The sequence below is a fragment of the Panulirus ornatus genome, chromosome 49 (genome assembly GCF_036320965.1).
Source record: "Panulirus ornatus isolate Po-2019 chromosome 49, ASM3632096v1, whole genome shotgun sequence".
In the NCBI taxonomy this organism is placed as follows: Eukaryota; Metazoa; Arthropoda; class Malacostraca; order Decapoda; family Palinuridae; genus Panulirus; species Panulirus ornatus.
In genome coordinates, this window is record NC_092272.1 from 9,552,225 (window position 1) to 9,579,211 (window position 26,987).

Below are 26,987 nucleotides of genomic sequence, written 5' to 3' on the forward strand. Positions count from 1 at the left end.
ATTTTAGTCTAGGCCAGACGCTCTTATTCTACTATTGTGGGCTTTACAGATCACTAAAGCAAAGCTTCACTTAGGGAATGTTACTTGGCAGATGCCTGACAATTCTCTTGAGCTTTTGCGGGCTCCCCGAGAGGTATCATAGTAAAACTTTACTTTGCTAACTTTAATATTTGAGTGACGTTAGACGATTTCATTCAGCTCTTGCTGGCTCCACGGGTCATCAGCTAGTATCTTAATACGATTATCTTCATCCGGTTTCTATTGGTCATAACACATTTGGGAAGTACTGAAAGAACTTAATGGTTTACCGTCCCCCCTCTACATGATTGCGTTTTCTATGGTGGTGTCTGACTATGAACAAGTACGGGATGATGTACTTAATGGCATGTTGCGAAGAAAATGATATTTGTAATTGCACTGTCAATGATGGAATATGTTATATTGATCGCAATTTTGTCTTCCGTCTTGATTTGCAATTGAGAAATATACGTGTAAAAGAGTATTTAAAAGTTGACTTGGCGTCGATATGGTTCGAATTAGTCTGAAATCTGGACGATATCCGATTACGAATTGTTCCGTTGGCTGTGATTTTGGTTGACTTAGGTTCAACATTATTCAATGTTCGCCTTTCTGTCAACAAAACCAGTTTCCTACGGATAAATGTTAATAAACACTCATTTTGCACAAATATATGGCCTCATTAGGAAGTATGTAGTGCAAAACGAACGTAACATAAAGGGTATGCAAATCATTTTAACGGATTGACACGCTTCGCGTTCATGTCGATGTTCTGAACCATGACTAGTGCCTACAGTGTTGGCTCCTGCTGCTTCATTTGTTCTGTTGTGGTGGTGAGTAACGGTCGTGCGGTCCGGCAAGTGACGTGGTCAAGCCGTCACTCAGGTGAGTGAGGGTTAGAAGGTTAGCATGAGTGGCCACTGGCGACTGCCAACCTGGTCTCTAGCTTTCAGACGCCTGGTAGGTAGCTGACAGCCAAGCTATGTAGCTGTCAGCCAGCTAGGTATCTCTTAGCTAGCTGTTAGCCAAGCTAAGTCCCTGTCAGTCAGGCTAGATAGCTCCCAGCCTGCGAGGTATCTCCCATCTAGCTTCGTGTTCTCGGCTAGGAGATGCTTGATATTTCTATAAACAAAAGGTCGTACTTGTAGCTAGGTTTATGAGCCCATTTGCTAAGGTTGTAACCAATAGTTGATTGATTGACGAATTGTATTCATTTAGGTGGACTGGGAGTGTTGACTTTTCTTACTGTAGTTAACACAAGTGGAACATATAGAAAATGTATAACGTCAATAGACAGAGAATTTAGTGTATATCATTAATCTAAGTGGCACCTTGTGATTGGACCAGCCATACAGGTTATTACAATTATACAATTGTTTGGGTAAATTACCAGTTTAGCTCACCATCGAAATGGCTAAGTTTGTTTAGGGTTTGCAATATACATATAGTAACAAGACCAATGGGTAGCTTTTGATGCTCCTTGTGCTATTGGAAGAAAACGGAAGGATAGATTAAAGGAAATGGATAGACTAGAATTGTTATTAAGAAATTTTATATTGTAATATGCAGCTAATTTTAAGAATAATTTTCAAAAGTAGTAAAGTGAGGTGTAATACACCCATGACTTAAAATCTCTTATTTCCAACACAGAAACGCTGGTAAATGTTAAAAACAAAATAGGTTAATTTAAATAAATATAACAAATGCCTATTTAAAATATTTTTATTAATGTAGGAAACTAGCACGATGGTCATTTCCTGAGTTCCAGTGAAACTCCGGAGTTGGGAGTAGGTAGTCTCTAACTGCCCAAGGACCAGTCAGCCTCCGTTGTCAGCTGGCGTCATAAGAGAGAGTCAGCCAATATGACAGTACTCCGTCAGGAGGAAGGAGGAGCGACCCACCCACCCGCCCGCCGTCCGTCGCCTGTCAGGACACGTGCCCCTCCTTCATGCGTCAGCGGGGTAAGTTTGACGAGGGGGAAAGACCTTGGATGGGTCGTGGCTTCAGCTTACCCACTTGTGTCAGGGAGCGGGGCGGGGCGGGGCGTTGGGAGATTGTGTGAGACGGAGCAAGTTACCGTAGAGTCCCAGGGAGAGGAGAGGACCACTGTAGGGAGTCAGGGAATACAACACCGAGCTAGTAGTGGTGGCTGACACATAGCTGTCAGTGAGGATCGCGCCGGCATGTGTCAGGCGTCATCGTCAGTCTTGGAGAGCCCTGACGTCCAGTGTCATGAGAAGACGTCTCAACACGCGCCAGGCTGTGAGGTGCTGACGTATGTTGGCTGGTGAGACATCACTGGAAAGAGCGACTTTGATGCTACTGGGAGTGAGCCGTTCTTGCTAAACAGGGAGCAAGTCGTTCTTGTTTATCAGGGAGCGAGTCGTTCTTGCTTATCAGGAAGCGAATCGTTCTTGCTTATCAGGAAGCGAGTCGTTCTTGCTTATCAGGAAGCGAGTCGTTCTTGCTTATCAGGAAGCGAGTCGTTCTTGCTTATCAGGAAGCGAATCGTTCTTGCTTATCAGGAAGCGAAACGTTCTTGCTTATAAGGGAGAGAGTCGTTCTTGCTTATCAGGGAGCGAGTCGCTCTTGCTTATCAGGAAGCGAGTCGTTCTTGATTATCAGGAAGCGAGTCGTTCTTGATTATCAGGGAGCGAGACGTTCTTGCTTATAAGGGAGAGAGTCGTTCTTGCTTATCAGGGAGCGAGTCGCTCTTGCTTACCAGGAAGCGAGTCGTTCTTGCTTATCAAAAACCGAGTCATTCTTGCTTATAAGGGAGAGAGTCGTTCTTGTTTATCGGGGAATGACTTTAACGTGCGTTGGAGACCACGCTCGTTGTAGTATACTGTCCTACATCAGGACGTAAGGCTGTGACGTGCTTCGGGGAGGGAGGCCCATCGTAGTGCACTGTCGTATTATCATGCAAGGCTACGACATGCGTCGGGGAGGGATGCCCGTCGCAGTGCACTGTCGTACATCAGGACGTAAGGTATTTAGTGATGATTTCAATCATATCAAATAGGGTTACAGGTCTAATGACCTTCCTCATAGGTCGATGGCCGTAAAACCCAACAAACAACAGACGTAGTGCGCCGGCATCGTGGTCTCCGCTTGAAGTTGATTACTCCATAACAGAGGTCTTATTTATAGCAAGGTTAATGAGTCATAGGAGATCATTGGTTGTAACCAGTGGTTAATGACTGATCAACAATAAATGGACATGGAGGTGCGGTCATCTCTGTAGTTCCCACGGCAAGAAAATGTTGAATGAAGTCATTAGTCAGAAACTATTCTTTCAGGCAACAGCTTTTGATTGTTCGTCATGGAACGATTGACCCACCATAAAGGTTATCACAGTTATATGGTTATTTGCGTCAATTGATAGTTTAGCTCATAATCAGAATAATGTTTTCTTATGTTTTGAATCTGCAGTATACAAACAATAAGAGACCAAATTTTGAAGCTCCTTGTGCTCGTAAGTGAAAACGAACAATTGCGTCTTTTTTACCCTAAAGATTTTTGTTCTTGCAATTGCAACCAATTTTAAGCGTATACTTAGAGGCATTATGAACCCATGACTTCAAATCTATTATTACCCACACATAAACACTGGTAGGTATTACATACAAGATGTCTTAATTTAACTTAATGTATGTTAACAGAAATATATACCTTAATGTATTCAGATGAAATAGAAATTGAATCACCGTTCATTTGCAGAATTCCAGTCAAACAACGGGTTGGATATCATGAACTTCCGTCCACCGTCGAGGACCACTTCACCCTCAGTCGCCGCTGACGTCGCAAGAGGGAGGGAGAGAGGAGGCCGTCATGAGAGCACTCATCTGTCTTGCGTCATGGAGGGTGGTACCTCATTCATGTGTAAGTTTGATAGGAGGGTAAACCTTCGTTGAGTCAAGGAGGATGGTACCACCTTCATGTGTACGTTTGATATGGGGTAAACCTTCGTCGAGTCAGGGAGGGTGGTGCCTTCTTTACGTGTAAGTTTGAAAGGGGGAAAAACTTCGTCGAGTCAAGGAGGGTGGTACCCTCTTCACGTGTAAGGTAGATATGGAGGGTAAACCTTCGTCGAGTCAAAGAGGGTGGTACCTCCTTCTCGTGTACGTTTAACAGGGGATACACCTTCGCCGAGTCATGGAGGGTGGTACCTCCTTCATGTGTAAGTTTGATAGGGGGTAAACCTTCGTCGAGTCGAGGCGTAAACCACCGACGGTATGTGGCAAACTTGGACCCTCCGACTTGTGTCAGGTTAGGGAGCAGTTGTTTTTCACGGAGCGCTATGCTGTCAGGTATCATCCAGGAGGCCATAGTCTTTTGTCTAGGATAGAGTTTATGTACCATCCCAGGGAAGGAGAAGGGTGAAAACCCGACGGGTGGCAGTGAGTAAGACACTGTTGTGTGTCAAGGAATGAATCTCTGGGATAATGTATCAGGCGTCTTCGTCTGTCTTGGAGTGATCTGCCACCGTGAGGTGCGGACGCATGTTTGCTGGTGAGACGGTTGCTTCAAAGTGAGCGGCTTTGATGTTAGAGGACGAGCCGGGCTTTGTTGTTTGTCAGGGTTGAAGGGGGAGAACCCCTCGTCGTCTGCCAGAGAACAACAGGCCGCCGTAGCAAACTATCTTACATCAGGGCATAAGCCCACGACGTGAGGTCGAAAGGAAGCCACTAACGTCTGTCAATGAGTGAGTAGCGTTTCTTCGCTGTCAGACCAGAAGCCGCCCTTGTGTGCCAGGGAGTTAGTAGGGACGATGTGTCCAAGAGGGAGGTAAAAACATGCGCTAGAGACAAGACAGAGGATCTGTCAGCGTGAGCAGCCTTTCTTTGCCACGGTAGTGTGTTAGGAAGTAAGCAGCGGTGGTTTAGTGTTGTCACTGTAGTAGTGTGAGGCAGGAAGCCAGCCTTGAGTATCAGGGAGTTAGTCATTACTGTGTCATGGTGTAAACTACCGACGTATGTTACCGACGAAGCCACCGACGTTTTTCTTTTTTTATTTTTTTTTACCTCTGAAGTGTGTGTGTCAGGTAGGAAGCCATGGTGATGGAGTTAGGCAATGTAGTGTATCTTGGAGTGAGCTACCGACGTGTAACAGAGACGAAGCCACTGACGTCTTGTCTCAGTGTTTTTAGTGTCAGGTAGGAGGCCATAACGTTGTGTGTCAGAGAGAGAGAGAGAGAATCGAATTTGGGTTGCCATGAGGTGAGCTACCAACACACGTGTGTTAGAGACGAAGCTCATCGATGACTGTTGGAAAGTGAACAGAGTTTTTGAGTTCGTCGAAGTAATGTGTGGTGAAGTAAGCTACCGACGTGTATCAGAGACTGAGCCACCGGTGCCTGTCGAGAGTGAAGAACGTTTTCTTTTCACCTTTGTAGTGTGCTATGCAAGAAGCTACATGAGTGTATAAACGAATCAGTCGAAGTACATTGTCGAAGAATGAAACAACGACGCCTACCCAAAGCGTCCCTTTAGAATATTTGTTGTAGCTAATGCCAGACGATTATTTTCAACTTGCATTGCTTATGAGTCGTCAGAGAAAAGCTTCACTTTCAGACCTATTCAGGCTAACGTTAGACAGTTTTATATAGGTTTTGTTGGGCACATATGTGGGTCGTCAAATTAAAGTTTGACTTTGAGAAATTTCCTCTGGCTAACACTTGTGTGTGCTACATGGGTCATCAAAGCAAAGCTACAAGTTGGCAACTTTACCTGGCTTCGCCAGACGATTCATTTTAGCTGCTAAGTAAAGTTTTACTCCATGTTTATGCTGATCAATACCAAACGATATTTTCCACCTCTATCAAGCTTCACTGGTCATCAGAATAAGCTTCCCTTTTGGAAATATATATTTTTGGTAGATGACTGGTGATTACTTTTAGCTTTCATGGGCTCCACGAATCATTAAAGTAAATTTTCAATTTGGAAATTTCATTTTCGCCGAGGAGAGATGATTTTACTTAATTTTTGTGGGCTTTAGAGATCAGTAAATCAAAGCTTTTTTTTAGGAATGTTACTTGGCAGACGCCTGACAATTCTATTAAGCTTTTGCGGTCTCCCCTAGAGGTATCATAGTAAAACTTTACTCTGCTAACTTTATTATTTGGGTGAAGTTAGACGATTTCATTCAGCTCTTGCTGGCTCCACGGGTCATCAGCTAGTATCTTAATACGATTATCTTCATCCAGTTTCTACTGATCATAACACATTTGGGAAGTACGGAAAGAACCTATTGGTTTACCGTCCCCCCTCGACATGATTCCGTTTTCTATGTTGGTGTCTGATTATGAACAAGTTCGGAATGATGTACTTAATAGTAAGTTACGAAGAAAATGATAGTTGTAATTGCACTGTCAATGATGGAATATGTTATACTGATCGCAATTTTGTCTTACGTCTTGGTGTATGATTAAGAAATATACGAGTAAAACGGTGTTTAAAAGTTGACTTGGCGTCGAAATGGTTCGAATTAGTCTGAAAGCTGGACGATATTCGAGTCCGAAATGTTCCGTTGGCTTTGACTTAGGCTGACTTAGGTTCAGCATTATTCAGCGTTCGACTTTCTCGTAACCAAATCATTTTCCCACGGTTAATTGTTTATACCATACTCATTTGGCATAAATACATTGCCTCATTAGGATATGGCCTCATTAGGAGGTATGTAGTGGAAAACGAAAGGGGTACGCAAATAATTTTACCGGATTGAGGTAACACTTCGCGTTCATTTCGATGTTCGGAACCATGACTAGCGACTACAGTGTTGGCTCCTGCGGCTTCATTTGTTCGGTTGTGGTGGTGAGTAACGGTCGTGCGGTCCGGCAAGTGATGTGGTGGAGCCGTCACTCAGGTGAGTGAGTGTTAGGTTAGCATAAGTGGCCACTGGCGATTGCCAACCTGGTCTTTAGCTTTCAGACGGCTTGTATGTAGCTGCCAGCGAAGCTATGTAGCTGTCAGCCAGCTAGGTAGCTCTTAGGTAGCTGTTAGCCAAGCTAAGTCCATGTCAGCCAGGCTAGATAGCTCTCAGCCTGCTAGGTAGCTCCCAGCTAGCTTCGTGTTCTCGGCTAGGAGATGCTTGACATTTCTATAAACAAAAGGTTGTACTTGTAGCCAGGTTTGTGTGTCACATTTCTTAAGGTTGTAACCAGTTGTTGATTGATTGATGAACTGTATTCATTTAGGTGTACTGGGAGGTGTTGACGTTTCTTATTGTAGTTGCCACAAGTAGAACATATAAAAAATGTATGACGTCAGTAGACAGAAAATTTAGTGTATATCATTAATTTAAGTAGCAGCTTGTGATTGGTCGTCCTGGGGCGTGTGACCAGCCACACAGGTTATTACAATCATATCATTGTTTGGTTAAATTACCAGTTTATGTATCCATCATAATGGCTAATTTTGTTTTGGGTTTGCAATATACAAACAGTAACAGACCAGTGGGTCGCTTTTGATGCTTCTTGTGCTAATGGAAGAAAACGGAAACATAAATTAACAGAAATGGAGAGACTAAGATTGTTTTTAACAAATTTTGCCTTGCAATTTGCAGCCAATTTTAAGTTTATTATTAGAAATGGTAAAGCGAGGAGGTAAAGTACACCCATGACTTTAAATCTCTTAATTCCAACACAGAAACGCTGGTAAATCTTAAATAAGTAATAGGTTAATTTAACTAAATATAATGTATATCAACAGATGAATATGCCTATTTGTAATATTTCTATTGATGTAGGAAACTAACACGATGGTCATTTGCAGAGGTACAAACTCCGGAGTTGGGAGTAGGTAGTCGCTAACTGCCCAAAGCCAGCCAGCCTCCGTTGTCAGCTGGCATCACCTGAGGCAGTCAGCCAATATGACAGCACTCCGTCAGGCGTCAGGAAGAAGGAGGAGCGACCCACCTGCCCGCCGTCCGTCGCCTGTCAGGACACGTGCCCCTCCTTCATACGTCAGGTGGTAAGTTTGACGACTGGGGTAAACCTTGGTCGGGTCAAGGTGTGAGCTACCCACCTGTGTCAGGGGGCAGGGTGGGGCGGGGCGGGGCGTTGGTTAACAGGGAATGATATGATCTTGAGGGAGACTGTGTGAGAGTGAGCAAGTTACCGTACACCCCCAGGGAGAGGAGAGGACCACTGTAGGGAGTCAGGGAGTACAACACCGAGCGTGGGGCGGTGGCTGACACACAGCTGTCATTGAGGATCGCGCCAGCATGTGTCAGGCTTATCAGAGTGCGCTGACGTCATGTGTCAGGAGGAGACGTCCCAAGATGCGCCATGCTATGAGGTGCTAACGTATGTCAGCTGGTGAGACATCATTGGAAAGAGCGGCTTTGATGCTGCAGAGAGCGGGTCATTCGTACTTATCAGAGAGCGAGCCGTTCTTGCTTATCAGGGAGCGAGCCGTTCTTGCCTATCAGGGGGTGAATCGTTCTTGCTTATCAGGGAGCGAGTCGTTCTTGCTTATCAGGGAGCGAGTCGTTCTTGCTTATCAGGGAGCGAGTCGTTCTTGCTTATCAGGGAACGAGCTTTAGATTCAAGCATAAATTTGGCATCTTGTATCTAGTCTAGGCTAGGGTCGGCTGGCCAGGGAGCGACAGCTTGTCTACTGGATCGCGCTGAGGTAGGCTATGGTCGGCTGGCCAGGGAGCGGCAGCTTGTCTACTGGATCGCTCGCTGGGGTAGGTTGGGATCGGCTGGCTAGGGAGCGACAGCTTGTCTACTGGATCGCACGCTGAGGTAGGCTAGGGTCGGCTGGCCAAGGAGCGGCAGCTTGTCTACTGGATCGCTCGCTGGGGTAGGTTGGGATCGGCTGGCTAGGGAGCGACAGCTTGTCTACTGGATCGCACGCTGAGGTAGGCTAGGGTCGGCTGGCCAGGGAGCGGCAGCTTGTCTACTGGATCACACTGAGGTAGGCTAGGGTCGGCTGGCCAGGGAGCGGTGCAGCTTGTCTACTGGATCGCGCGCTGAGGTAGGCTAAGGTGAATCGGAGTGAGGAGAGGTTGGTGCTCAGAGGTCGCATGATCACTCTCCTTGATAATGTTTTGTCCCTACGGGTGGTGGAGAGCAGTAACCTTAACAACTTAATGGAAGTTAGGAGTGTCTGTGAAAAGGAGTGGGGGACATGGCAGCAATAATGAAGGCTACATAGTGAATGAGGTCCCTGCATCAGAGTTTATTAGCAGCCAAATACTCCGGGTGACTCTATTAGGGTATGGCTAAGCCTTGATAACAATGAAGTAGGCAATATATCTGGGAATATTATAATCATTATTGTAACCACAATTTCATACTAAAGATATTATGTAGATTATGTCAAAGTTGTGAAATTAGGATTATAACTATCTAAACTTGGTAATTGAAATTGATATTTTCAATTTAGGCAACCGATTGTATCCATTCCCTGTGAACATGGTTGTGTTTTATTGTTTGGCAGAGAGAACAGGAGCTGCAAAGTTAACCTCCCTCCAGCGAACGTGATGGGCATAAGACGTCTCCCCGTTGAGCGGCAGGCGAATATTGCACGACAAAGGAACACACCACAGAACTCCCGAGAGGAATGAAACGCCCTGAGGGAACAGCACACATCCCGAGCGAAACTTAGATTCTGGTCTGAAGCAGTGTTCACGGAGGTGATGTGGTGTGTCTCCAACTCTCATGGCAAGGTTCACTGTTGGAGGAGGAACTGTACCAGGTAGGAAGTTAATGATTTGTTGCTCTTCAAAGACTTAGAGCGTCGTAGTTATGGTAATAAGAAATTCATGCGGATACCCAAATGTTCTTGATATACTGTTTATACACCACAAATGATATAAAATCATGCCGAACCAGTACAATAAACATTAAAATCATACAATGTTGGCACGAATGACCGAGCCAACATGAGCGAGGAGGCCCGTTCATGTCACTTTACCTACTGCATCTAGAGGAAAGTGACCTTACATGGCCTGGGTGACGTTTTCCACATTGGATGTCGCTTTACTGCAACCACTGTAGCAGTAACTGCTGGAGGAACGTTTCTTGCCGTCTCTGTGGGCGAGAGGGGTTTACCACCTCTCCCTGCCGGGCCTGTCATTTCTATTAGCGACAGGTGTGCCCCGTCCACACTGCCCGTGTTGTTCAACGCTGGTCCCTAGGGAACAAGACACCCTACAGCTCCTGGGCTAGGACAGCAAAGGAGTGGACCTGATTGTCACTGAACATATCTGGGCAGAAATGGCGTACACCTGCCCACCAGGAGACGAGAAGTGTAGCCACCAACTACTAAACCATGTCCACGCCCTTCAGGGAACTCTGCAAGCTGGACAGTGTATTGAATTGTACCTAAAAGTTGGGTTTTATTTGTCTCTATAAATTGATAAGTTTATTATTGCTTGATATACATTAGTGTCAATAATAAGCATAGGACAATGTATACTTGTACGATATGTAGAGGAAAATGTATGTATGTGATTTATTCATGCTGTTATTGAGGGTTGTTCATGCTCAGTTCTGAGTTAGATGGGGACCACCAACATTTTTATTTGTCTTTCCAGCTGTATGGAATAACTTACGAGTGATAACGATTACAATAAAACATTTGAACGGTTAATTGTGTTTGATTATATGTCTCTTGTTTTTATGCTGTATCAGACGACAAACCTCCCCCACCAACACATGGCAACGCAGCAGTGTGATACGAATGAAGAGTCGTCAGTAAAGAGAAAGAAATTAATAATTTGAGTATCGGCCAACTTTACTGCTGACGATTGATGGAGTGTATCCGTGCACTTGCTTACGAGAAAAACAAATCCATATTGATAGGAGTATCCAAGCGAATATCATTAATGGGGAAATCGTGTGGCATAATTGTAACCTATTTCCATAATATCAGCAGTGATCAGTTAAGTATACACCTTGCTGCTCAGATACTTAACAATACTACAGCAACACTTGGTTCAGTGGTTTGCATTAACCTCTTGCAGCCTTCTCCTACCTCCAGCTTTATAGATTTTACACCCTCTCTGAAATGTCTGAGGTAAACTTTGGTTGTTAGGATGATGAATGAGGATGAATGTCACTGGACCTTCGTAGAAGTTGATAGTATAGAGATAAGTTCTACTTTCATCCACAGAGGGTAATGACACTATGTATAGCTGTATACATATACCACAAATATCTATAGATAAACATTGCTCTTACCGTACCAAAAACACAAAAGTTATATGAAGGAATTTGAAAGCAAATATTTCAATAGAATAATGAAAGGTTGAAATGTGTCAATGTTTATGATATTTTGCTGAGGAAAAAATGTAGATACAATGATAGATCTATTTGTTCCCAACAGTGTGAAGCATATAATTCTCAGTAGAATAAGGATGATAACATAGAAAAGAAATACAGAATCTTGAACATTTTTCAGAGATACAAAAGAATATCTTATAGGAAATATACAAAGATGACTGAATAGTTTACTACAGCTCTTATTATATAAACTATGTATTTCTTATACAAGAAGTTTTCCATACGTTTTCAGCAATTAAAGATTGTAAGTTATGTTTACAAGCAATGGTATGTGGGTCTTATTTCAGTTCTTTCGATGTCAATTTTAGCACAGTTTCAGATGTTGTTAACAGGTGTTGTATATGGAAATCATATTATTTATTCACTTAACTGTCAAGCAGATGGTATAAGACCAATCTATGTTTACTTCAAATTGTGAATTATGCTATTAATTACCTGTGATATCTTGTTTCATCGTTGACTGCGTGTTTGTATGCATAGTCCTATAATAGTTCATAACTCGCCCCCAGATGGCGTTACTGCCAGCATCACAAAAATCAGTATGTCAAAGTCTTTAAGTTGCGCTTCTTTACATGTATTTATCGCTGAGCACGGCCGCCATTTGTAGTCTTCTCTGTGTCGCCTCCCAAGACGGACGTGTTCTTACGCTCTGTATTTCAAGTCTGTGTTGCCTGATGTTGTGTTTACTCGTCTTTTCGGTAAGTCAGGCTTTGCTTAGCACTATGGTAATGTTTCTGTGTATTTTTCCTTGACAAGTGGGGCTTCCATGAGCTTTTATTCCGCGTATCAATACGTAGGAAGGATTACACAGCTCCTAGCTAGGATGCCATTTGGGTTTCGTTTAGAATGGCATGATCAACTCTCTACTTTCAGCCTTCCTATCTTCAGTTACCCTTCACAGCTTTCATCGGATTATTTACATATATCTAAATTTGATGTACGTTTATTAGTGTTAAATATATGTTGTGCTGCTTATGGTAGCCTTGCATGTTCGTTTTTTAACTAGTGTTTATAGGGGTGTTTTTCACTTGGTGTAGTGTTTACAAAGGAAGTGTTTTTTTTCAAAATGAATGCAATGTTTTGCAATTTGTCCGTATGCTCAGGGCTGGGATCAGGATAAACATACTGAGAAACGCCAGTCAGGGCAAGCCACCACTGCTCCCTAGCGGTGGTAGCCATAACTACATGCGGAGTGGCATTGCGCAGGGCAATGTGCAGTCGTAGCTGTTCCGACCACAGTCTCGTACCAGCTACTGACCTGTACGGAGCTGTTGCCGGTCTTTCAGAGGTAGGAGATAGCTATTCCTCCCTGGTCGTTGTCGCTACCCTTGCTTAGTTTTGAAGGTTTTTTGAAAGTTATTGTTCATCAATATCTTTTATAAGGTTGTTCTATGCAAAATCGATCTTTCATTGACGGTTGTCCGCAAGAGAACTCCGCTTGACCTTTGTGCGACCGGCTCCGCCTTGAAACTTTTCTGCATAAAACAATTGCCCGACCTTTGTTTTTTCGGGATAGTTAGTTTTTTTTTCCACTATCTGGGGTGGTTTGGCATTCCAGATTTTGAGGTTAGGCCCCTTTAGGATGGACATAGGTAAGCCATCCACTGCCCCCGTAGGGGGTAGTGGTAACGGACGCTTCCATAAAAAAGAAGAAACGCTGATTTCGTGTTGGCCCATACGATCAGAGCAACGACTCTTGCTTCCCTCAGTCTCTTCCTAATCAGAAACGTCATTGATGGTTGGTTTGGACATGTTGAAACGATCAGGAAACTGGTTAGTGGTGATTTCATAAGTCGACGAAACAGGTAGCGGAGCTACTTAAGTTGACGAAGTTCCATATTTATGACGTGGTCTCAATACCCGTTGCCATGAATTCATGCAGGGGGGTCATCTACTGCACTGATGTCATGGATATGTCAGAGGACGACATTGTGAAGGAACTAGCAAACGAGGACGTTATCGCTGCCTAGCTCATCACCAAAATTATCAATGGCCAACGGCGTAGAACTCCCCTGATTAACCTAACCTGCGGGAAAGCTCGGCTACCGGACAATATCTCTATTGGTTATATGCGATGTCAAGTTCGTCCCGACATTCCGAATCCCTTACGTTGCTTTAAATGCCAGGAATTTGGCCGCTCCTTAAAGCGTTGCACTCTTTCTGCCAAATGTGGGAGGGAAGTGTGGTAAGGAGGGTCATACCGCTGAGGATTGTATGGCTAATAGGATGTTGTGTGTTAACTGCGATGGCAGCCACCCAAGCTGGGACCGGGCCTGTCCCCGGTTCCAGTTTGAGAAGGCCGTCTGTGCAGTCAAGACACAAAATAACATCTCTTATGGTGAGGGTAGGAGGAGGGTTAAGGAGTCTCGTGAAACCTCTAAACTTAATGAATCCTACGCGTCGGCTTTGAAATGTAATCCGGTTATGCGAACAATCTCGACACAATCCTTGTGACACCCCGATCGTCAGTTCCAAATATCCAGCTCCATTCAACCCTACACCTACACCTAATCCTACAACCACAGTCCAGAACAAATCCGATACCAATACCACATCCTCATTCCGTCCTACATGAAGGAAAAAGAACAACTCTAACTCATATTTAAACCATGACTAAACTTGGAATACAAACTACGTGTCGTCATTTTTCCGGTACCTCCAACTAGGAGGCCTCTGGTTCACAGGTCTTCTTCGTTGGAGGACATAAACTTGGTGGATGCCAGACAATCCACATCCAGGGACCATGTATGGTCGCCTTGGGACTCGCCCAAGTCTCGACATAAACGGGCTAAGAAACCTGGTCGGTTAAATAACTCTTAAATCAACACGTTCAACATAATTCATTGGAATTGTAGTGTATAGGCCTTAGGCAAAAGCAAGCACAACTACAAATGTTGCTTGCACTATATAGGCCTGCCGTGATCTGTTTACAAGAGACAATTCTAAACGGCACAGTCGAAGACTGTTCCGTTGTAGATAGCTAACACTCGTATAGAAGAGACGAGAATCGTGGGGTAGCTATCTATGTACACCAGAATTTGCCTCACACACGAGTGACTTTAAAACCTAATCTAGACGTTAGCGCATGTAGAATAAAATTTAATGATATATACCTGGACATATGTTGGATATATTGCTGCAGTTCAAATGCACTTGATAATGATGAGTCAAATTGGCTTGTTAATCAAAACCTAACCGTAAAGTAGCTTTAGGAGACTTCAATGTTCATCATTATCAGTGGGGAAGTATCCGGGCAGACGCCAGGGAGGAACAAATTGTTGATTATGTAATCAATGCCAACCTCACTCTTCTGAACGATGATAGTGGAACTCGTGTAGATGACCGGACTGGCAATATCTCGGCAATTGATTTATCCTCGTCATCGCCAGATATACTTACTAGATTATTACAAGAAAAACATCTGATTTAACATTGTCAGTGTACTCTGGGGCAACTCGAGTAATATTGACAAATTGATGGTCTTTCTCAGAGAAACAGAATTGATCCAGATGATGTAAGGTTGTTCGTTGGTGGTTCTCTGTGGAGGGTTTGGCTTTGGTGTAAGGCTCCTCCTACTTGGGCTGTTTGTATGGTAGGTGGACATGTCGACACATTAAACGGTCGGCCTTGAGGGGACGTGGTGGTTATTTTCCGGGGCAGCTGCGCCATGGGGTTGAGCTGGCGGTCCTCCAAATGAATTATCATCATCTATGTGCATGACGTGGTGGAGGACTATCTTTCGTCTGTCCTATCTCTTCGCACTCTTGGGTAAACTGCAACTGTGGCTGCTGTGCCGACTGGGCTGTGTTTGCCGCCACGTTGGCTCAATACCCACAGAATCTTTTTTCCCATTATTTCTAATTACAAGTCATCTATCATATGATTATAATTTCTCTTTTTCTATCTTTTTATTAAGATAGGTATTTAGGTGTGACAAATCAGATACTAGATAGGATTACAGGTCCTAATGACCTTCCTCATAGGTCGATGGCCGTAAATGCCAACAAACAACATACGTAGTCTGCCGGCTTCGTGGTCTCCGCTTGGAGTTGATTGCTCCATAAAAAAGAGGTTTTATTTATAGCCAGGTTAATGAGTCATGGGAGACCATTGGGTGTAACCACTGGTGAATGACTGGTCAACTATAGGTGAACATGGTGGAAGTGTGGACAACTCTGTAGTTCCTACTGCAAGAAAGATGTAGATTAAAGTAATTCGTCTGGAACTTTGGTTTATGTTACGATTCGTTCAGGCAACAGCTTTTAATTTCTCACAGTCTTTTGGAACGTGTGACCCCTCCAAATAGGTTATTACAGTTATATGGTTATTTGCCTTAATTAGCAGTTTAGCTGAACATAGGAATAATGACGACCTACCTTTTGTATTTGCAGTATAAAAACAATAAGAGACCAGCTTTTGAAGCTCCTTTTACTGGTAAATGATGACATACAATTGCATCTTGTTTACCCTAACGTTTCACAGATCAAGAATTGTAAGAATAACATTGCTAGCGAGAGTCTTTTGTCCTCGCAGTTGCCACCAATTAGAAGCATATATTTAAAGATGGATGATAATAGATTAAACTATAATGTGCCCATGATTTCAGATCTATCATGACCCACACACAAACATTGGTAGATGCTACATATAATATGTCGTAATTTAACTTAATATCAATAGAAAAATATGCCTTAATGTGTTCAAGCTGAAAGGGAAATCAAGACAGCGTTCATTTCCAGAATTCCAGTCAAACAACGGGTTGGATATGATGACACTCCGACCACCGTCGAGGACCACGTCACCCTCAGTCGCCTGCTGACGTCGCAAGAGGGAGGGAGGAAGCCGTCATTAGAGAACTCAAGTGTCTTGCCTCAAGGAGGGTGGTACCTCCTTCACGTGTAAGTTTGATAGGGGGTTAAACCTTCGTCGAGTCAAGGAGGGTGGTACCTCCTTCACGTGTAAGTTTCATAGGGAGGTAAACCTTCGTCGAGTCGAGGCGTGAACCACCGACATAAATGATTGACATGACGGTATGTGGCAGACTGGGACCCTCCCTGTGACTTATGTCACGATTGGGAGCATTTGGTTCCTCAGGGAGCGCTATGCTCTCATGGTATTGTTAGCCGGGAGACCATGATTTTGTGTCGGAGAGTGAGTTGCCGTAGCACCCTAGGAAGGGAGGGAGAGAGAGAAAGACATTAAACCCGGTGCGTGGCAGTAAGACTGTTGCGTGTTAGCGAATGACTCACTCGTTATGAGTCATTGTTGAGGGGGGGAGGGAGAGAACCTCTCGTCGTGTGCCAGAGAACAACAGACCGCCGTGGTAAACTATCGTACATCGGGGCATGAGCCCACGACGTATGGTCTAATCGAAGCCACTGACTTCTGTCAGGGAGTGAGTAGCGTTCCTCCACCGTCAGATAGGAAGCCGCCCTTGTGTGCCAGGGAGTTAGTGGGAACAGTGTGTCCTAGAGTGAGGTGCCAACATGTGCTAGAGAAAGAGCCAGAGAATCTGTCAGTGTGAGCAGCCATTCTTTGCCACGGGAGTTTGTTAGGAAGTGAGCAGCGGTTTTGTTTTGTCGCCACTGTAGTAGTGTGAGGTAGGAAGCCAGCCTACTGCATCAGGGAGTTAGTCATGTATTGTGTCATGGTGTGAACTACCCACGTATGTTACAGACAAAACCACCGACGTGTTTTTGCCTCTGAAGCGTGTGTGTCAGGCAGGAAGTAATCGTAACGGAGTTAGGCCATGTAGTGTATCTGGGAGTGAGCTACCGATGTGTATCAGAGACGATGCCACCGACGTCTATCAGGGAGTGAGCAGTGTTTTTAGTGTGTCAGGTAAGAAGCCATACCGTTGCGTGTCAGAGAGAGAGAATCGAATTTGGTTTACCATGAAGTGAGCTACCGACACACGTGTGTAAGAGACGAAGCTCAATGATAACTGTTGGAGAGTGAGCAAAGTTTTTGAGTTCGTCGAAGTAACGTATGTTGAAGTAAGCTACCGACGTGTATCACAAACTGAGCCAGCGACGCCTGTCGAGAGTGAGTAACGCTTTCTTTTCACATTTGTAGTGTGTAAGGCAGGAAGCCGCAATGTATGTATAAACGAATTAGTCGAAGTAGATTGTCGAGGAATGAACCAACGACGCCAAACTAAAGCGTCCCTTTAGGACATTTGTTATAGATAATGCTAGACGACTATTTTCCACTTGCATGGTTTATGGGTCGTCAAAGTAAAGCTTTACATTCAGTCTTTTATTTAGGCTAACGGTAGACGGTTTTATATGGGTTTTGTGGGACACATATGTGAGTTGTCGAATTAAAGTTTTACTTGAGGAAATTTCCTCTGGCTAACACTTGTACGTGCTACATGGGTCATCAAAGAAAAGCTGCACGTTGGTGACTTTACTCTGGCTTCGCCAGACAATTTCATTCTGCTGTTGAGGGCAACACAGGTAATCAAAGTAAAGCCTTACTGAGTTTATGCTGAACAATGCCAACCGATATTTGGCAGCTCTATCGAGCTCCACAGGTCATCAAAATAGGATTCACTTTGGGAATTATATGTTTTTGGTACATGACTGGCGATTACATTTAGCTTTTAGGGAGTGATATGAGCTTAAGGTATTAGTCGGTAGGTTATGTGTTAGGGAGCGAGTTGCCGCAGTCTCCCAAGGAGAGAGCCACTGCAGGGGGTGGTGGTGGCGGACACCCTACTGTCAGGGAGTGAATCGCCGGCATGTGTCGGGCTTCATTGTCAGTCTTGGAGTGCGTGACGTCCTCTGTCAGCAGGAAACGGACCAACACGCGCCAGGCTGTGAGATGCTGACGTATGTCAGCTGGTGAGACATCATTGGAAAAAGCAGCTCTGATGGTACAGTCGTTCTTGTTTAACAGGGAGGGAATACCTTACGTTTCTCAGAGAACAAGCCGTCGTAATGCACTGTCGTACGTACATATATAAAGTACGTATAAAGTACATATATAAAGTGTGTGGAAGAAGAAAGTTAAGAGTAAATGTGAATAAGAGCAAGGTTATTAGGTACAGTAGGGTTGAGGGTCAAGTCAATTGGGAGGTGAGTTTGAATGGAGAAAAACTGAAGGAAGTGAAGTGTTTTAGATATCTGGGAGTGGATCTGTCAGCGGATGGAACCATGGAAGCGGAAGTGGATCATAGGGTGGGGGAGGGGGCGAAAATTTTGGGAGCCTTGAAAAATGTGTGGAAGTCGAGAACATTATCCCGGAAAGCAAAAATGGGTATGTTTGAAGGAATAGTAGTTCCAACAATGTTGTATGGTTGCGAGGCGTGGGCTATGGATAGAGTTGTGCGCAGGAGGATGGATGTGCTGGAAATGAGATGTTTGAGGACAATGTGTGGTGTGAGGTGGTTTGATCGAGTAAGTAACGTAAGGGTAAGAGAGATGTGTGGAAATAAAAAGAGCGTGGTTGAGAGAGCAGAAGAGGGTGTTTTGAAATGGTTTGGGCACATGGAGAGAATGAGTGAGGAAAGATTGACCAAGAGGATATATGTGTCGGAGGTGGAGGGAACGAGGAGAAGAGGGAGACCAAATTGGAGGTGGAAAGATGGAGTGAAAAGGATTTTGTGTGATCGGGGCCTGAAGATGCAGGAGGGTGAAAGGAGGGCAAGGAATAGAGTGAATTGGAGCGATGTGGTATACAGGGGTTGACGTGCTGTCAGTGGATTGAATCAAGGCATGTGAAGCGTCCGGGGTAAACCATGGAAAGCTGTGTAGGTATGTATATTTGCGTGTGTGGACGTGTGTATGTACATGTGTATGGGGGGGGTTGGGCCATTTCTTTCGTCTGTTTCCTTGCGCTACCTCGCAAACGCGGGAGACAGCGACAAAGTATTAAAAAAAAAAAAAAATATATATATATATATATATATATATATATATATATATATATATATCTTTCTTTCTTTCATACTATTCGCCATTTCCCGCATTAGCGAGGTAGCGTTGAGAACAGAGGACTGGGCCCTTGAGGGAATATCCTCACCTGGGCCCCTTCTCTGTTCCCTCTTTTGGAAAAAAAAAAAAAAAAAAAAAAGTGAGAGGGGAGGATTTCCAGCCCCCCGCTCCCTCCCCTTTTAGTCGCCTTCTACGACACGCAGGGAATACGTGGGAAGTATTCTTTCTCCCCTATCCCCAGGGATAATATATATATATATATATATATATATATATATATATATATATATATACTCGTTAACAAGATGCCTTGATTAGGGCATTCAGGTGCCCCTGCTGCCTCGGACATCGTATGAAAAATGAATCGACCACAACAGTTCGCATACGTGTCTTGGAAATTCCCGTCGACAAAGGTTGTTTTGGGAAATACCACATTAAAAGCAGGACGAGCATATTGCACATGTTTTAGTCTGGTCTATTGACACACTTCTGTTGATTCTGTGTCCACTTATTATTACACGTTAAGGAAGTACTATAAATACATATGGGGTCATTGGAAACCATCGGCGAAATTCCATTTTCTATGGTGAGTGTGGTAAATGGTGATATAGGTTGGTAGTCCTGGCTATGGCCGTCCTCGGAGATGTACTATCTATAATCGCGATAAAAATATATTTCCATCATCGAGGACAAATTTCGTCTCAGTCGTGGTTTACCGTAAAAAGACAAATAAGTAAAACATTGTATAGAAATTGACTGACGTCAGAAGAGTCGGAATATATCATAAACGTGGACGACGTCTGAATCCGAAATGTTACATTGACTCTGACTTGGACGGACTGACATTCAAATTATATACTTTATTATAGAGCAAAAGAAATTTTCCTACATAAACTTTTAGTAACACACGCATGTAGCACGAGTACATGGAATATTAGTAAGCGTATAGTCAAAAATGAATGTTACAAAACGATAAAAGCCCATGCAAGTCATTACATTGGATTGAGACAACGCCTTGCAATACAAAAAAGCCCCGCTTCTGCTTCGAGATGGCGGAGGAGCGCGGTCATTCCGAAACCGAAGACTAGTATGTTTCTGGTTCATATGTTCATTTCCTGGGTTGTTGTGGTGAGTGACAATATCGCGTTGAGGGTTCCGGGAAGTGTAGTGGTGGAGGACACTTCAGGAGACTAGAGAAGAGGTAAGGTACTGGTCACTGAGATACTCGGGGTAAAACCCAATTTGCTGACACAAGTCTTGTGGTGGTGGAAAGGTGAGGATATGAGGCCACAGGTGTCAGGTCGCCGGCTCGGTAGCTGCGTTGAATGATGTTTGCATAAACAAAGGTCTTATTTCTAGCCAGGTATGAGTCACATTTGGAGATTAATGGTTGTAACCAATGTAGAGTGAGTGGTGAACTAGAGTTAGGTGTACTTAGTATAATTAGCACAGCTAAAAAATGTAGAAAACCTATGAACTCTGTAGACAGACACTTCGAGGTATATTACTATTCACTCATATGACAGCTTATGATTATTCATCCCGGAATGTGTAACCCGCCATTCACATTATTACAGTTAACATGGTTTTGGTAAATTGGCGGTTTAACTCATTTGAAAATTTTTTTTTTTCTTTTGGATGTCCAACATACAAATAGTAACAGACCACCGGGTCCTTTTTTAAGCTTCATGTTTCCAGGGAAAGAAATTAGAAATCTGCTGTAAGAGTTCGCCCCACTTCCAAATATCCCTTATACGTGGCGACTTCATGCGTTATCACAGCAGCTGACCACAAAAATAATGGTACATTTCCATTATGATCATGTACTTCTGGGGATGTTAGGTAAGATTTTCATAGGCTGTGGTCGGCTTTGCGGGGAGCTACTACACTGGGTCAGAGTGAGGTAGGCTAGAATAAGTGGGTGAGTAGTGGCTTCTGTACTGGATCACGGTGACGTAGGGTAGCTTCGGTCAGCCGTGAAGCGGTGGTTAGTATACTGGATCACGGTGAGGTGGCCCGAAAATGGGCGATGAGAGTTGTGGCTACTTTACTGAGTTATGGTGAGGTAGGCTAGTGTCGTCTGGCCGGGGAGTGGCAGCTCAACTACTGGATCGCGGTGAGGTAGGCTAGGATCGGCTGGCCAGGGAGCAGCAGCTTGTCTACTGGATTGCGTTGAGGTAGGCTAGGGTCGGCTGCCAGGGAGTGGCAGCTCGTCTACTGGATTATATTGAGGTAGGCTAGGGTCGGCTGGCCAGTGAGTGGTAGCTCATCCATTGGAATATATTGAGGTAGGCTAGGGTCGGCTGGCCAGGGAGCAGCAGCTTGTCTAATGGATCGCGGTGAGGCAGGTAAGGGTCGCGTGACCAGGGAGAGGCAGCTTGTCTAATTGATCGCGGGGAGGTAGCTTGTCTAATGGATCGCGGGGAGGTAGGCAAGGGTCGGATGGCCAGGGAGCGGCAGCTTGTCTACTGGATCTCGGTGAGGTAGGCTAAGGTCAGCTGGCCAGGGAGCAGCAGCTTGTCTACTGGATCGCGGTGAGGCACGCTAGGGTCGGCTGGCCAGGGAGTGGCAGCTCGTATACTGGATCGTGTTGAGGTAGGCAAAGGTCGGCTGGCCAGGAAGCGGCAGCTTGTCTACTGGATCGCGGTGAGGTAGGCTAGGGTCGGCTGGCCAGGGAGTGGCAGCTTGTCTACTGGATCCTGGTGAGTTAGGCTAGGGTCGGCTGGCCAGGGAGCGGCAGCTTGTCTACTGGATCGCGGTAAGGTAGGCAAGGGTCGGCTGGCCAGGGAGCGGCTGTTTGTCTACTGGATCCTGGTGAGTTAGGCTAGGGTCGGCTGGCCAGGGAGCGGCAGCTTGTCTACTGGATCGCGGTGAGGTAGGCTAAGGTCGGCTGGCCAGGGAGTGGCAGCTCGTTTAATGGATTATATTGAGGTAGGCTACGGTCGATGGCCAGGGAGTGGCAGCTCTTCTACTGGTAAGCGTTGAGGTAGGAAAGGGTATGTTGGCGAAAGAGCGGCAGCTTTTCTACTGGTTTGCTTTGAGGTAGCCTAGGGTCGGCTGGCCAGGGAGCGGCAGCTTGTCTACTGGATCGCGGTAAGGTAGGCAAGGGTCGGCTGACCAGGGAGCGGCTGTTTGTCTACTGGATCCTGGTGAGTTAGGCTAGGGTCGGCTGGCCAGGGAGCGGCAGCTTGTCTACTGGATCGCGGTGAGGTAGGCTAAGGTCGGCTGGCCAGGGTGTGGCAGCTCGTTTATTGGATTATATTGAGGTAGGCTAGGGTCGGCTGGCTAGGGAGTGGCAGCTCATCTACTGGATTATATTGAGGTAGGCTATGGTCGATGGCCAGGGAGTGGCAGCTCTTCTACTGGAAAGCGTTGAGGTAGGCAAGGGTAGGTTGGCCAAAGAGCGGCAGCTTGTCTACTGGTTTGCTTTGAGGTAGCCTAGGGTCGGCTGGCCAGGGAGTGGCAGCTCGTCTACTGGATCGCGTTGAAGTAGGCTAGTGTCGGCTGGCCAGGGAGCGGCAGCATGTCTAATGGATCGCGGTGAGGTAGGCTAGGGTCGGTTGGCCAGGGAGCGGCAGCTTGTCTGCTGGCCAGGGAGTGGTAGCTTTTCTACTGGATCGAGTTGAGGTAGGCAATGGTCGGCTGGCCAGGGAGCGGCAGCTTGTATACTGGATCTCGGTAAGGTAGGATAGGGTCAGCTTGCCAGGGAGCGGCAGCTTGTCTGCTGGATCTCGGTGAGGTAGGCTAAGGTCGGCTGGCCAGGGAGCGGCAGCTTGTATACTGGATCGCGGAGAGGTAGGCTAAGGTCGGCTGGCCAGGGAGTGGCAGCTCGTCTACTGGATCGCGTTGAGTAGAGCAATGGTCGGCTAGCCAGGGAGCGGCAGCTTGTCTACTGGATAGCGGTGAGGTAGGCTAGGGTCGGCTGACCAGGGAGCGCAAGCTGCCACTCTTTGGCCAACCTACCCTTGCCTACCTCAACGCTCGTCTACTGGATTATATTGATGTAAGCTAGGGTCGGTTGGACAGGGAGTGGCATCTCATCTATTGGAATATATTGAGGTAGGCTAGGGTCTGCTGGCCAGGGAGTGGCAGCTCGTCTACTGGATCGCGTTGAGGTAGGCAAGGGTAGGTTGGCCAGGCAGCGGCAGCTTGTCTACTGGATTGCTTTGAGGTAGGCTAGGGTCGGCTGCCCGGGGAGTGGCAGCTCGTCTACTGGATCGCGTTGAGGTAGGTTAGGGTCGGCTGGCCAAAGAGCGGCAGCTTGTCTAATGGATCGCGTTGAGGTAGGCAAGGGTCGCCTGGCCAGGGAGCGGCAGCTTGTCTACTGGATCGCGGTGAGGTATGCTAGGGTCGGCTGGCCAGGGAGCGGCAGCTTGTCGGCTGGCCAGGGAGTGGCAGCTCGTCTACTGGATCGAGTTGAGGTAGGCAAGGGTCGGCTGGCCAGGGAGCGGCAGCTTATCTACTGGATCTCGGTGAGGTATGGTAAGGTCGGCTGGCCAGGGAGCGGCAACTTGTCTACTGGAGCTCGGTAAGGTAGGCTAGGGTCGGCTGGACAGGGACCGGCAGCTTGTCTACTGGATCTCGGTGAGGTAGGCTAAAGTCTTCTGGCCAGGGAGCGGCAGCTTGTCTACTGGATCGCGGTGAGGTAGGCTAGGGTCGGCTGGCCTGGGAGTAGCAGCTCGTCTACTGGATCGCGTTGAGGTAGGCAAGGGTCGGCTGGCCAGGGAGCGGCAGCTTGTGTACTGGATAGCGGTGAGGTAGGATAGGGTCGGCTGGCCAGGGAGCGCCACCTTGTCTACTGGATCGCGATGAGGTAGGCTAGGTCGGCTGGCCAGGGAGCGGCAGCTTGTCTAATGGATCGCGTTGAGGTAGGCAAGGGTCGGATGACCAGGGAGCGGCAGCTTGCCTACTGGATCGCGGTGAGGTAGGCTAGGGTCGGCTGGCCAGGGAGCGGCAGCTTCTCGGCTGGCCAGGGAGTGGCAGCTCGTCTACTGGATCGCGTTGAGGTAGGCAAGGGTCGGCTGGCCAGGGAGCGACAGCTTGTCTACCGGATCTCGGTGAGGTAGGCGAAAGTCGGCTCGCCAGGGAGCGGCAGCTTGGCTACTGGATCGCGTTGAGGTATGCAAGGGTCTGCTGGCCATGGAGTGGCATTTCGTCTACTGGATCGCGGTGAGGTAGGCTAGGGTCGGCTGGCCAGTGAGTGGTATCTCGTCTATTGGATCGCGCTGAGGTAGGCAAGGGTCGGCTGGCTATGGATAGGCAGCTCGTACACTGGATCGCGTTAAGGTAGGCTAGGGTCGGCTGGCCAGGGTGTGGCAGTGGCAGCTCGTCTACTGGATCGAGTTGAGGTATGCAACGGTCTGCTGGCCAGGGAGCGGTAGCTTGTCTACTGGATTGCGTTGAGGTATGGTAGGGTCGGCTGCCCAGGGAGTGGCAGCTCGTCTACTGGATCGCGTTAAGGTAGGCTAGGGTCAGCTGGCCAGGGAGCGGCAGCTTGTCTACTAGATCGCGTTGAGGTAGGCAAGGGTCGGCTGGCCAGGGAGCAACAGCTTGTCTACTGGATCGCGGTGAGGTAGGCTAGGATCGGCTGGCCAGGGAGCGGCAGCTTGTCGGCTGGCCAGGGTGTGGCAGCTCGACTACTGGATCACGTTGAGGTAGGCAAGGGTCGGCTGGCCAGTGAGCGGCAGCTTGTCAACTGGATCTCGGTGAAGTAGGCTAAGGTCGGCTGGCCAGGAAGCGGCAGCTTTTCTACTGGATCGCGGTGAGGTAGGCTAGGGTCGGCTGGCCCGGGAGCGCCAGCTTGTCTGCTGGATCTCGGTGAGGTAGGCTAGGGTCGGGTGTCCAGGGAGTGGCAGCTCGTCTACTGGATTATATTGAGGTAGGCTAGGGTCGGCTGGCCAGGGAGTGGCAGCTCATCTACTGGATTATATTGAGTTAGGCTAGGGTCGATGGCCAGGGAGTGGCAGCTCTTCTACTGGATCGCGTTGAGGTAGGCAAGGGTAGGTTGGCCAAAGAGCGGCAGCTTGTCTACTGGATTGCTTTGAGGTACGCTAGGGTCGGCTGGCCAGGGAGCGGCAGCTTGTCGGCTGGCCAGGGAGAGGCAGCTCGTCTACTGGATCGAGTTGAGGTAGGCAAGGGTCGGCTGGCCAGGGAACGGCAGCTTGTCTACTGGATCTCGGTGAGGTAGGCTAAGGTCGACTGGCCAGGGAACTGCAGCTTGTCTACTGGATCTCGGTAAGCTAGGCAAGTGTCGGCAGGCCAGGGAGCGGCTGTTTGTCTACTGGATCCTGGTGAGTTAGGCTAGGGTCGGCAGCCAGTGAGCGCCAACTTGTCTACTGGATCGCGGTGAGGTAGGGTAGGGTCGTCTGGCCAGTGAGTGGCAGCTCGTCCACTGGATTATATTGAGGTAGGCTAGGGTCGGCTGGCCAGGGAGTGGCAGCTCATTTACTGGATTATATTGATGTAGGCTAGGGTCGATGGCCAGGGAGTGGCAGCTCTTCTACTGGATCGCGTTGAGGTAGGCAAGGGTAGGTTGGCCAAAGAGCGGCAGCTTGTCTAATGGATTGCTTTGAGGTAGGCTAGTGTCGGCTGACCAGGGAGTGACAACTCGTCTACTGGATCGCATTAAGGTAGTCTAGGGTCGGCTGGCTAGGGAGCGGCAGCTTGTCTAATGGATCGCGGTGAGGTAGGTAAGGGTCGGATGGCCAGTGAGCGGAAGCTTGTCTACTGGATCGCGGTAAGGTAGGCTAGGGTCGGCTGGCCAGGGAGTGGTATCTCGTCTACTGGATCGAGTTGAGGCAGGCAAGGGTCGGCTGCCCAGGGAGCGGCAGCTTGTCTACGGGATCTCGGTGAGGTAGGCTAAGGTCGGCTGGCCAGGGAGCGACAGCTTGTCTACTGGATCGCGGTGAGGTAGGCTAGGGTCAGCTGGCCAGGGAGCGGCTGTTTGTCTACTGGATCCTGGTGAGTTAGGCTAGGGTCGGCTGGCCAGGGAGCGCCTGCTTGTCTACTGGATCGCGGTGACGTATGCTAGGGTCGGCTGGCCAGGGAGTGGCAGATCGTCTACTGGATTATATTGAGGTAGGCTAGGGTCGGCTGGCCAGGGAGTGGCAGCTTGTCTACTGGATCTCGGTGAGGTAGGCTAGGGTCGGCTGGCCAGGGACGGCAGCTTGTCTACTGGATCTCGGTGAGGTACGCTAGGGTCGGGTGTCCAGGGAGTGGCAGCTCGTCTACTGGATTATATTGAGGTAGGCTAGGGTCGGCTGGCCAGGGAGTGGCAGCTCATCTACTGGATTATATTGAGGTAGGCTTGGGTCGATGGCCAGGGAGTGGCAGCTCTTCTACTGGATCGGGTTGAGGTAGGCAAGGGTAGGTTGGCCAGAGAGTGGCAGCTTGTCTAATGGATTGCTTTGAGGTAGGCTAGGTTCGGCTGGCCACGGAGTGGCAACTCGTCTACTGGATCGCGTTGAGGTAGGCTAGGGTCGGTTGAGGTAGGCTAGTGTGGTAGGATAAGGTCAGCTGGCCAGGGAGTGGTAGCTCGTCTACTGGACCGCGCTGAGGTAGGCAAGGGTCGGCTGGCCATGGATTGACAGCTCGTCTGCTGGATCGCGGTGAGGTAGGCTAGGGTCAGCTGGCCAGGGAGTGGTAGCTCGTCTACTGGACCGCGCTGAGGTAGGCAAGGGTCGGCTGGCCATGGATTGACAGCTCGTCTGCTGGATCGCGATGAGGTAGGCAAGGGTCGG

The 26,987-nt window shown here is 47.3% G+C and overlaps 2 long non-coding RNA genes across 7 annotated transcripts in view; both read left to right on the top strand.

The window, feature by feature from the left end:
* Nucleotides 1-851: 851 nt before the first annotated feature.
* On the top strand, nucleotides 852-10,612 carry LOC139764391 (uncharacterized). 2 transcript variants are annotated; one of them, XR_011716359.1, is made up of 6 exons: nucleotides 852-903; nucleotides 1,753-1,979; nucleotides 3,739-3,900; nucleotides 7,791-7,988; nucleotides 9,465-9,722; nucleotides 9,957-10,612. It is a non-coding gene; the product is annotated as an uncharacterized lncRNA (long non-coding RNA). The 2 variants fall into 2 exon arrangements; XR_011716358.1 differs by lacking the exons at nucleotides 852-903; nucleotides 1,753-1,979; nucleotides 3,739-3,900 and adding an exon at nucleotides 6,798-6,882.
* A 1,292-nt stretch (nucleotides 10,613-11,904) lies between these two features.
* The window catches only part of LOC139764392 (uncharacterized), a 53,466-nt gene continuing 38,383 nt past the window's right edge, over nucleotides 11,905-26,987 (top strand). For 3 of the 5 annotated variants that reach the window (XR_011716363.1, XR_011716362.1, XR_011716360.1), the window contains exons 1-2: nucleotides 11,905-12,009; nucleotides 16,051-16,209. This is a non-coding gene — a long non-coding RNA (uncharacterized lncRNA). Of the gene's footprint in view, nucleotides 12,010-12,481; nucleotides 12,600-14,712; nucleotides 15,080-16,050; nucleotides 16,210-26,987 lie in introns of those variants that run through there. The other 2 variants (XR_011716364.1, XR_011716361.1) reach the window with 2 other exon arrangements.